General features: G+C 38.2%; 1 protein-coding gene across 12 annotated transcripts in view; it reads right to left on the reverse strand.

The window, feature by feature from the left end:
• plcb4a (phospholipase C, beta 4a) overlaps nt 1–12633 on the reverse strand; it is a 572877-nt gene that overhangs the window by 247802 nt on the left and 312442 nt on the right. The window contains exon 1 of one of the 12 annotated variants that reach the window (XM_063056179.1): nt 6869–6906. The exons of 10 other annotated variants lie outside the window; for them this stretch is intronic. The gene's annotated coding sequence lies outside the window, so the exon portion shown is untranslated. Of the gene's footprint in view, nt 1–2664; nt 2946–6868; nt 6907–12633 lie in introns of those variants that run through there. One more of the 12 variants, XM_063056177.1, reaches the window with a different exon arrangement.

A 12633-nucleotide genomic window follows, 5' to 3' on the forward strand; every position in this document is an offset into this window, starting at 1 on the left:
ACTTGACTTGACTCGGATCGGTATGTCTTTGGGCTGTCAGAGGAAACCACACACATACACCCACAGGAAGAATGTATAAACTTTCTTACAGAGGACGCCAGAATTGAACTCTGAACTCCAACGCCCCTGTAACTGTAATAGCGTAATAGCATCAGAAGGGTACGTATATCACAGCCTCATGAATCATGCAGGGGCAAAGTACAGAGAGACTTCCAGCCTGTCAAGCCCATCCCATCTCTTGAGAGAACTGTCCATTTCACCCAGGCACATTTTCCTCTTTTGAGTGTTCATCCAAATCCTTTTTTTTTTGAAGGTGATTATTGGACTTGCTTCTAGCACAGTTTGGGCAGTGAACTCCAGGTCACGACCAAATGCAGCTGGAAAGTGGTTTCCAGATTTCATTACCTACATTCGTGCAACACAGTAATTATGCTCCTTCTTGGTTCAGTCAAGGGCAGCCAACTGATGGTTCAGGTGCAAACTGTGGAAAAGTTGAGGCCTTTGAACTCAGGGCACTTTCTGGTCTGATAAGCCATATTATACATTTCTGGTCTGCAGGTTAATAGCAGCTGCAATCTGAGGCAGCAGACTTTGATCTTATTAGCCATTCATTTATAAAGAAGTACCATCAAGGCATGCAAGTATTCTGTCTGAATGAATTCCACAGGAAGTTTAATTTGTTTTCATTTTATATCTGGTGCTACTAATTTATACACGCCAAAGATTCTGCAATAACGTCACTGCACCATACTCCCTTTTTTAAAAAAAAGTCACAGAAATTCTGTTCATTATTTTTGACTTCTCAGCTGTTTCTGTAAGTCTGTTATTGTTAAAGAGCTGAATCCTGCTGACATATGGCATGGGTGTTGACAGTTATTCGGTACCTTGTCCATAAATAGTTACTGCTCTTCATAAAATTTAGAAAACAGTGGGCACTTAGAAGTAGAAAAATATTGCCGGGCACAATGTTTGAGTAAATTCAAACCATAATTCAATACCACCCTTCATAGGCATAACTGGGGCAAATGTCCAAACACGTGGCTCAAGCACGGAAGAGAACTCTTCACCAGCTAGATGTCTCAAAGATATGATCTTCAATCCCACTACAAATTAGCTTCCTTACCCACCCACTCCCCATCCATCTTTGGCAAGTGCCTGAGGCTGAATTAAATTGCTTGCAACCTTAAATTGAATTTGAGAAAGAGTGTCCTCTAACTTCTGATATGATCGCCTGGGTCTTCACTAATGGCAGGGACCGAAGTTTCTGCCAACCCACTAATTGCCATAAGCAATTAGCATTCATTAACTTTAGAATATGCCTATTTAGATCATTTAAATACTTTCTCTATTCAGTCCAAATCAAGGGCCACCACTCTCTAAATGACTCCTGCTCTGAATCGGGACTGACACGTCAGCTTTTTCACAGAAATGCTATCTTTCAAATGAGATACTAAGATGACAAATTTGGCAAAACGACTGGTACAATTGCCTGCTTAAATATGCAGACTCCACTTCAAAAGTAATTTATCAACTTTCAAGTCCTTTAGAATATCCTAAGGACACATTAAAAAGCAATGTAAATGCAAGACAGAAGAAACCTCTTTGGTTCTAGCTTTAAAGGGACATGCACACGTCGACTGTACCTCTTCCTATAGATGCTGCCTGGCCTGCTGCGTTCACCAGCATTTTTTGTGTGTGATGCACAATTAAATGCTGATCCAATTCAGTTATTAATCATGAGAAGTTAACTAGGTTATTCTTAGTATCTGAGCAAACAGCTTAAGCTTTTGTAATGTAGCTCCAATGACACACAAATTGTTTATGATAACTGTGATATGAGTTATTACACTGCAATTACCATTAGGTGGCTATTTTAACAGTAACAGCTGATGTATCATTGCTTACTTTTCAAAAATTTGGTTCTAAATTATAGTGCTGATACTTCTACTTCAATGTTGCATATTTAATACATTAAATCTGAATTGTAGGTGATATGTCTGCAACGTATAAATTATACAAATGTCCTTCAAGATGTGCATCGAATTCACAAAGGAAGAACAAAGCAGTTCCTTCCAAACTTATTCTGGGAACAGTCACATAATGAACACTTTTCTCCAGCTGTGAAGAGAAAGATCTAGAAAAAAATTGTTTGCTGTGGCATCACACCTAGGGAATCAGTAGCAGCTGTTATACTGTCAGTATCTTAATTTCATATCTTTTTTTAGTAATCATTAATGTCATCAGGAAGTAAACACAAAGAAAGTTAACATACCAGGAATCTATTTGATGAATGAATGAAATCTAGAAGGCAAATTATCCACTGACCGTGGTTTGAGAGGCAACTGAATAAGCATTATTGTCCATGACAATACTGTACATGCAACTATTCTTAAATACAATGTGTTCATGCACTGTGCTCCCCATTCCTTCAGCCATCTGGCTTACCTCAGTTAGCTTAGTGCAATCACAAGCCCAGCTTTCCATTCCCCCCTCACCCCAACTGTTACTGTGGGCAAACAAAGGAGCCAAAGAAACCAGAGCAGTCACCCATCACACTTGCAATACAGCACCATCTCAGAATAAATTTCTGCTGCAAATCAAATTACATATTATATCTTTCATTGATAGTCATTATTGGAAATGAATGCTAATGGTCGCAATTACCCTTGTATATCAACACCACAGCTGAAGAGAACAGTACAATGTCCAGTTTCTTTCACAGTCCAAGTGTCACTAAGCAATAACTTCTCTGTAGCTCCTCTCTCCAGATTTCTTCCAACACAGCTCTGTGTTTAGTAGTCTAATCTTTCATTGCGCAGAAATGGGCAGGCTTCCAAACTTGTGCATAATAGCCAATGTCGCAGACAAGACTTCGATATCTTCAGAAGGATATTCCAAACAGTTTAATGATTGTAATTTTTTTAAATCTGCATGAAGACTGCCTATTTGATGTAGTTGGTTCTCAGCCATTCAGCTGCTTTCTATTCACACAAACACACCCAAACAGCTAATAACCAACTGCCCATTTCACTAATCTCTGATCCTATTATCATGCCAGAAAATACACAAACAATGTCAACCCCATGACAATGCATTAGAAGTGCAACTTTTCAGCCTTGGCAGCAACATTTCACTCACAATTGACAAATGTATTTCTTTCATATAAAATCATATTTACTGAGGTAAAAAAAACAAGGCTCAAATAGAACTCAGTGCTTAATGCAAGCAAAATAGTACTCACCACCCACTCACTTTCGAGCTGTCAATCTATAATAACCCAAATCCACAGTTCAAAGTACCATGAATTTTTTGATACGAAATTTTGTGATACAAGGAATAATTTCACCATAGGGGTTTTAATGATATATTTAACACCGAGTTTTTATGTCGAAATGAAAAGCATATTACCATAAAGATCAGAGAGTCAATTCTGATCTCTTGCATTCACTTGTGTCTTTCAAATCGACTTCATATACTGAGTTATAAACATACCATTATCCTTCTTTTCTCAAAGAATATTCTGATTCCATTGATAGACATGGTTAAACGGTGGCACTCTTGGCTTCAAGCTAGGAAGCTGAAGTTACAAACTCCACTTGAAAACTTAACCACATAACTTCAAAGACTCTTTAAGACAGTAATCTGGGAAATGTCCTCTTACAAATGAGATGTTATGCCAAGGTCCCATTTATCCTCAAATAAAATGCAGAAAATGCTGTAAGCACTCAACAGGTCAGGCAACAACTATGAAGCAAGAAGCAGAGTTAAGGTTTCAGGTTGACTTTTCATCGCATTCTGACACAATGTCATCGAACATCAACTCGATATGGTTCTCCACATACAGTATGCTGCCTGACCCGCTGAACAGCATTTTTTATTTTATTTCGTATTTCCAGCAATACAATTTCCTGTTACTGGATTGCCATGTCTATTCTACAGGCGGATTAAAATATATATAACTATCACTTAAAGAAAAGTACTAGAGCTGACCTGAACAAAAATGATCTCTCAGTCAGTACAAAGATAGATTATCTAACAATATATCTCAACTATGTTTGTGGGTTATTATTTGGGATTTGTTTTCTAAAGGCTCTTTACCATTGTAAATCCGTTCTTTAATGTTGAATGTAATACCGGTCAATGTTAAATTGGTGAAAAGCTTAGTGACTGTGAAACAACAGTTACCTCCCATTACACACTCATTACAAACTAAACAGACTTTGACATTTACTTCAAAACACAGCTGATGGATTGCTTTATGAATTGTCAAACAGTACATTCACATATTAATAGACTTCCCCAGTTGAACATATAAAAACAGGGTAGGTTTGGACACAGTAGTGAAAAGAGGATCAATATTAATGAAAACTACAATTTTGAAACAGAACAAAGAAAATAAGGCATTATTAAGTAAATTAATCTGGTGATACCAATGAAAGACTGAAAATTCCCTTCTTCCTTCCCTTTATTCATGGTCCAGTGTCCTCTCCTATTAGGTTCCTTCTTTAACCTTTTACCTCTTCCACCTATAACCACCCAGCTTCTTGCTTAATTCCTGTTCCTAACCCATCCATCTGCCAAGCTTGTAATCTTCCCGTCCACCCAAATTCTTATTCTGACTTCTGCCTCCTTCCTTTCGATCCTGACGAAAGATCTCAGCCTGAAATGCCAACTGTTTATTCCCTCTATGGATACTGCCCGACTTGCTGAGTTTCTCCACAACTTTGTGTGTGCTGCTCAAGATTTTCAGCATCTGCAGAACCTCCTGTGTTTGATCTCAATTATGTCTTGTTTTGAGATTCCTGGTAAGGAAGAACCATTACCCAGAGCATTTCCGTTCCTGGGTAATAATCACTGATCCTGCCCAGACCTTCACACTCGGGATACAGTGGGCTATGGGCTTGAGATGACGATGTCTAACTCAGCCAAATAATCCAATGCTGCATATTTGATGCTAGGTGCATCTGATGCTGCTGCAAGTAAGTTTTTCTTTACAGTTGTGCATAGATGTACTTGTGCAAGTGAGAAATAATTCAACTTTGACTTTGAAATTACCAATGCTTATTTTCTTGGTTCAACTATGAAGAATCAGTTTCACAAGAAACCTCAGGAGCATAGTACTCTTGAAACTCCAGCCCATTATGAACCTAAACATTCAGAGCGGATAATAGCTGTAGCAGGGAATGGGGAAAACATAACTATGAAAAATGTTTTAAAAAGGACCAAATGTGCAGTACAAAGCACGAGTGAGCTATTTGGGCAGCCTCATACTGGAATCATGTTTGTAATAAGCAAAAAGCAAAACAAAACTTCAAATACAGAAAATTTAAACAGAAAATACTGCAGCGATTCAACAAGTCAGGCAGTTACAGTAGAGAGAATTCTAATTAAAACTGATATTCCACAAAGAACAAGCTGTTGGAAGAATTCAGCTAGTCAGGCAGCATCAGCATCAGCAGAGGATGGTTTATGTTTTGGAGAGAGGCCCTGCAGCAGGATTTAGAGAGTAGAGGGGTGCCAGCCTCTATGAAGAAGTGACGTGTGTCTTTATATTGACTATCTCCCCTCAATAAAGTCCTGATGCAGGATCTCAGTTGAAAATGTTGACTATCCCTCTGCCTCCACAGATGCTGCATGACCAACTTTCTTCAGCAGTTTGTTCTTGCTCCCAATTCCATCATCTGCATTTTCCTATGTCGCATTCCAAAGATGCTGCCAGATCTGTTCAATACTTCCTGCACTTTCAGCATATATTACAATTGGAACAAGGTTTTTTTAAATATTGCATTCTTGACATTTTCCCCTTTAATTTTGTTTTGTATTTTAAAAACAGTACTTTGCTTTTGCTTTCAAACTTCTTCAGCCTGATGATAGTTGCATATTTTCCTTTATCCTCTGAGATTAGAAAGACAGTCTCTTCAATGAATAGGATGCTAACTTAATCAAAGCCCATATAAAAAAAATCCAGCGTGCATGCATTCCTCTTTAAAACTGTGCGTCTCGGTTGTTATTCCTGATGTGTGATAGAGATCAAATTGCTTGAAGCAGGGTGTGACACTGGGAGTTTGGACAATTACAGCATTACTTTGAGACAAACATCCCCAGTTTTTGATTCCCCATGATCCAATCTAAGTTCTCACCGCATGTCAAATAAACAGTCAAGGACTCAATTATAGCTCTACACGTACCGTATCTACATAAATTATATAATTACAATTTCAATGCCAGACTGATAAATAGCTGAAAGCAAATGGCATTCATTTTACACTACTATGGGTTCATAAGTGTATCTCAGTATTTTCTGTTTCATACAATAACCTATTTCTTCAGCTATGAGCCCATATGGTGAAATCTTTTCCATGCATCAGGGAAGATCTGTAACCTTCCTGGCATGCTAAGCTGCAAAAGATAACGTCAAAACATGACAACTATTATTTAAATTATTTTCGACTTCAAGACTACAATTTTATTTTTGTTGTTTGAAACAGTACAATGGTTCTATAAAAGAAGAAAATGTTTCTATGAGGCACTTACATACCCACAAGCTATTCGGCTGTCTTTTCCAATAAGGATATCAGCAAACATATTACCCAATTTCCACATAATAAGTCCGGCAGAAGGTTACATGAAAAAGTTCAATTACCTAACTTGTTTTGCATATCACTATAATGTAACTGCAGTTTTTGACTGATCAAAAAAGTCCAAACGTTCAACTTTTTAAGCAAATAATATACAACTGAACTGCATGGGTTATCACAAGACTGCCAGGTCACACCTTCAATTGACACTAATTAACCTGCATTTTCTATACCATTGCATCTCTCCTGGATGGTTGAGATTTTAAACAATTTTTTCTCAACTCACGAACCTTCATGCAGTTTAACTTCTTGCAGCTATTTCAATTTCTTCAAAACTCAGCTGTAGATTCTGTTAAATTGGGAACATACAATTGTAATCTGTCTTCTTCAGCTACCCACTGTAAAAATATCTCTGTGACCCAACTGCATTTATGCCTACCCTGTACATAAATGAAATGAATTTGGAATTGAGCCAATATTATATTTCAAAGTCATTGTTGGCAACTTAAAGGTCCTGCTCTCCACGGAAGCTAAACGACCTTTACTAGGTCTGGAAGTTATGATGTAAGATGTTAGACTGCATTCTGTTGAAGATAGATCTGGTTTTGTCCTTTTTATTAAAAAGGTAGATCCCATGCTTAGCTTTGCTGCAGTTCATCACCAATAAATAAAATAAATGCAATGGCTAATTTCCCCTCCTGGCAAAACAGACTTGACAAGTGAAAATTTATTGGCAAATGTAGTTGGGAGCTGATGACAATGGCTTAATAACAGCCAAGAAATGCTCTGTTGGCAGACAAAATTATTTGTCTTTTATTTGAGTTTGGCTTGCACAATAATGGTTAAACGTGAAAGAAAGTCATGGCCAAAGTGAATCAGAGAGCAAATTCTCAAAATCTCGATGGATTTTGTGACTGTAAGACTACCAAGGCCCCAATCTGGCAACAATCTATTTATTGTCATAACAAGAATTAACACTAGTGTTGATTTAGCTTTAAGGAGGAAGAATACCAGAAATTATTTTGAAATAAATAAGATAGACAAAATTGTTCTAAAATGATAGAATAGGGAAACAGGAAATTCCGACAGCCTTTGAAAGAGCTCATACATTACTTCAAACCACCAGCAGCCTTCAACAGCAGTAGGGAAATAGTTCTCTAAAAACAGTTGAGTGACAAAGCAAACAAAAATAAATCTTTTTTTCAGAATCCACAGGCAAAAAAAGAGCTCATAAAGTGCTGCTGTAACTTAGTGAAGAGAGTGAGGGGTGTTTGTGTTTCTTTTGCAAGACGAGCCCTTACAATCCAACAGCATCATTTCACAGTATTCAGTGCAGGAGCATTTTTTTCTGGTCTCATCAAGGCCATTATAATTGCACTAAGACTTCTTTACTGTCACTTGAAAACTTTACACAATACAAACCCAACATTTACCCTCCTAAAGGATTGTTGAACCTGCATGTTGGCTTTAAGTAATTGTGTACAAGGGCACCTTGATTCTACTGGACATCAACATCACCCAATCTCCCAGAAATATATATTTTTTAAAAATCTGCTTTTCTGTTTTTTTGCTCCCAAGTGGACAACTTCAAACATTATATTTGATCCCCTTTTTTACCTAAAAAAATACCAATTTGCCAAAGAGGAAGTACACTGAAGCTTCTAAACCAGGATCAGAGAAATGACTCAGTGGACTAGGTCTGTATGACGGAGTCCTGGAGTACAGAAACAGGCTTTCCAGGTATACCGGTAGCAACCAATAAGCACCCACTAACAGCAATCTCATTTTCCCATTCCTCCAACTTCTACCCTACCCCCACCCCAATTCTTCTTCCACCCATCTACACTTGGGGCAATGCACAACAGTCAATTAACTATCTATCCAGCATGGAGAAGGAGCCGGCAGCACCCAGAGGAAATTCACATATTCCCTTATAGAATATGCATGCTCCACAAAGGGTCAGGGTTAGACTCGGTTTCCAAGAACTGTGACACAACAACACCGATATCTGCACCATTTTTCTGACTATTTTCTAGAGTTACTGAACAATGAGAAGAAATTTCATTGAATTTTAACATAATCCTTAGAAGGCGGCATGCAAGAAGCACGCCTTCTCTGACTGTGCATCTTGAAGAGTGGGGGTGGGTTCACAGAATCTAAATAAAGGGAAAGCAATCCTGTACAAGAAAAGAGGAGAAATCTCATCACATAGAGGGCAGTGAACCTTTGAAATTCTCTACCAAGTCATGAAGGCCAAGTCACTGAATTGATTCAAAACAGTGTTTCATAGATTTTTCAGCTATTAAGATAATTAAAAGATATGAGAATAATGCAGGAAATTGACATTAAAGTAGAATATCGATCAGAATCTTGGCACTGGTAGAGCAGACTCAAAAGTGCCAAATGACACACATCAAAGTTGCTGATGAACGCAGCAGACCAGGCAGCACCTCTAGGAAGAGATACAGTCGACATTTCAGGCCGAGACCCTTCATCAGGATGATTTTAAGTTCCCTGGCCCCCACCACTTTATTTTCACCATGGATGTCCAGTCCCTATATACTTCCATCACCCATCAGGAAGGTCTCAAAGCTCTCCGCTTCTTCCTGGATTTCAGACCCAATCAGTTCCCAAATGGCCTGGTCTTGTTCCTAATTTGAATGTTCTTTCCTGAAATCTTGTTATATCTCGATTTGTCCTTTTTTTTCCCCCCCCCTGCCAGATTAAAGATAGTCACACTGAAAAAAAATACTTGATGGTGCTAATATTCTTGAGACAATAAAACATAGCTGTATTTGAAGTAGGATACACCATGATTTTCCATTGGAAGAGTCATTTAGATATTAGAAAATAATGTAATTTGATTATTTTTCATTCAATCATTTATGTATACACAGACACAATATGTATAGAATATGATTTTGCTTACACGTCAATACAAATATTCTGGTAAATTCAGGCATCTGACTCTCTCATGCACAGGTAGTTGACTTCATCGTGGCTGAGATTTTTGTGGTAATATGATTCCTATCCCCTTTGAGTTCTTAGGCCCCTTTCTCCCTCTCCTTGTTTGCCATAACATGCCACCTCAACATCTACAATGCTACTATCTTGGGCAGGAAACATCTTCGGCAGTGGTTACAATGAATGAGCCAGGTTTTGATTAAATTCAGCAACTCTAGAAGGCACCATGAATCTGCAGTCTCGTCTGACTGAAAACAAAATATAGAATAAGCAATAGGACTTGGATTTCTAGTTTATTATCGTCTTTTCCTCATTCCTTACCCCCCATCTACATCATGGATGGCTCTCTATTAGGGCGTGCATAATTGCTCTGGGAATGTGCTTGCTTCCACGCAATTTGTACCTGCTCTCCCTCCATTAGTGGAAACAAACAAATTCTGCTGTGTGTGTGGATCATGGATTTGTTTTAGTAACAAGATGGTATAGCCACAACAAACTGCAGAGATGTACCACCATCCCAAGATTCCTGAGTTTGAAGAGATACCACGTTGTACAATTAAGCTGGGATCTGCGCGGCCCTGAGAACTAAAGGTACTTAGATCATCATTCTAATTAAACTTTTTAGATATTAAAATTATTTCTGTCAAAAGCTGCCTCAAGGAAACTTAAAGCTCCAATTGATATACATTTATTTGGTGAACGCATCCTCCCCAAAGCCAATGGAAGTGAATGGTGAATAATGAACAGCAGGCACTTAGGAGAAAGATTCGAGCTCTGACTGAATGAAAAACATGGAAGGGGTGAGGCTACTGAAGAAAGATGCTACACCCAAGAAGGAAGTCAACAAGAAGTCAATCACACCAAAAAAATAAACATACTTCAGATCGAATGGAGATTTAAAAGAAAAACTAAATTAATTCCAATGACTAGAATTAAAACCTAAAAAAAAGTAACAGAGAAGCAAAATACTCCTCAGTGATAATCATTCAGTACCATTATTCTGTCAACTCTTTCAGAACCGCACACAGTTTCACACTAATTATTTTGAGATACCAAATGCAGAAGAGGTGCAGCAAAAACAGAGAGGGGAAAATGTCTTTGAAGAGGGAGTGAGAAGACAGGGTCCACACTCCCTGGAATTTATAAGAATGTTTTCATTGAAATATGCAAGATTCCGAAAAAACTTCAGAAACTTCTGAGAGAGCATTTCCTCTTGTGGGACCAGGAAAGACCAAGGGTTATGAATCTTTGGGTAATACTAATCACAGACTAATTGAGATATATAAACAATGGAGCGTAGAACATTACAGCACAGTACAGCCCTTTTAGCCCACGATATTGTGCCGATGTTGTTCAGAAAACTGGAACAGTTCCAACTTTAAGGGTGCAAGTTATTTCCAAGCTTTAGGGTGGTACCTTACAACATCCACAATTCTTCTTTAAACCTACCAGCAGAAAGGAAAGAAAACTGCCATATCCAGTAACTGGCTTAGCAAAGGATGTTGATATTTGGCCATGCATCTGTGATTATCCATTTAACGCCATAACTTTGTTCATTCTTTGCAAACTTGAACAAACCTTCAAATGTTATTTTCGTTGAAGCATTACTGTCCAATCTGATTCCACAACATTTTAAGGAAGTACATTCAAGATTGCAAAACTGTCTAAAATATAAAATAAAATATTTCCTCTCATGTTTATCATTTCTCTTCCACCCATTCCTCCAATGACCAATGTCTGATGAGGCTGCTTGAAATTTTGCCTGATAATTATGATGACTATTTGAAGTTGTTCCATATCAGTCACGTGCAAGCATGACACAGGAAAAGTCAACATAAGCTGTGCTTGTACAATCAAATATGCAATATTCATACAAACAGAGAATGAGAAATGATAATGTGTCCCAGCAAAAATATTATTAAATCTTTGAAATGTTAAAATTAACTAAAATATAAATATATTATTTGATTAAGTATTACTAGCGATGAATGTTATAACCTGCAGAATCTTTCTTACCGGTGCTTTTTTGATGCGAGTAAAGGAACATCCCATCTAGTAACCAGACTGCAATTGAGCAAAGTGTTCATGAGGACTGTGAGTACAAACAATTTGTCTTGAATGCAAATGAGTTTCTAAGCAACTTCAAAAGATTTCCTTCATCTACAGGTGCTAGTCTCACCCAGCATTAGATCTATTCCATTTCAAAGGGTGTGAAAGAAAAATGCTAAAGTAACATGAAATATTTTTGATATCTTCAAAATCTACTTTCACACGATCTCTGAGGAAGAGAAGATTCAACAAGTATATTCTGGAACATGTACTTGAATCCCACCTGCAGAGGTAAACTGATGTTAGCCTTGGAGGCAGGAGAAGCTTTATAGTGCCATAATCTCAGTACTTATATTGAAAACCCAGCTACAATCAATTGGTTTTGATGTGCAGGCCATGTCGCTTAAATATCCAACACCAGATCCAGACAGGGCCGAGTTTGTGAGAAAAGTTTACCAGGTTCACTGAGGTAAAGAATAAAAAGTTTTTCCCCAGACCTCTTTGAAAAAATGCAACATTCACATCGACTCCTGGGCATCCTTAGCCCACAACTGCTCAAAGTGTAGAAGAATAATTTGGCCTAATAATGGAGACCTATAGTTCATGCAACAGGAGCATACAGAAGCCCTATGTGAGTGGTGGAAGGAGCAGACCACTTTGGAAGCACCTAATGCAAACCCCTTCTAATTTCTGCAACCACTGCCCAAGTGCGGAAGGCCATGCAGTTCCCTCATGAGCAACTTTGGAACCCACAGCACTGTATTAGCAGCAAGTCATTTACAAACCTGGGAGACTGATCAAGAAGAAACAGACACAAAATTCTGGAGGAACTCAGCAAGTCAAGCAGATTCTATGAAGCGAAACAAAGAGTCAACGTCTGCCACAATGAGGTTGAAGGAGCAACACCTCATATTCCATCTGAATAGTTTCCAACTTGATGACATAAATATCAGTTACTCTAACTTTCAGTAACCACTCTCTTCTGCTTCCCATGCCTCACTTTTTAATGACCAACCACCTCCCACCCCCACCCCACCTATCC

The sequence above is a fragment of the Mobula hypostoma genome, chromosome 8, assembly GCF_963921235.1.
Source record: "Mobula hypostoma chromosome 8, sMobHyp1.1, whole genome shotgun sequence".
Lineage (NCBI taxonomy): Eukaryota > Metazoa > Chordata > Chondrichthyes > Myliobatiformes > Myliobatidae > Mobula > Mobula hypostoma.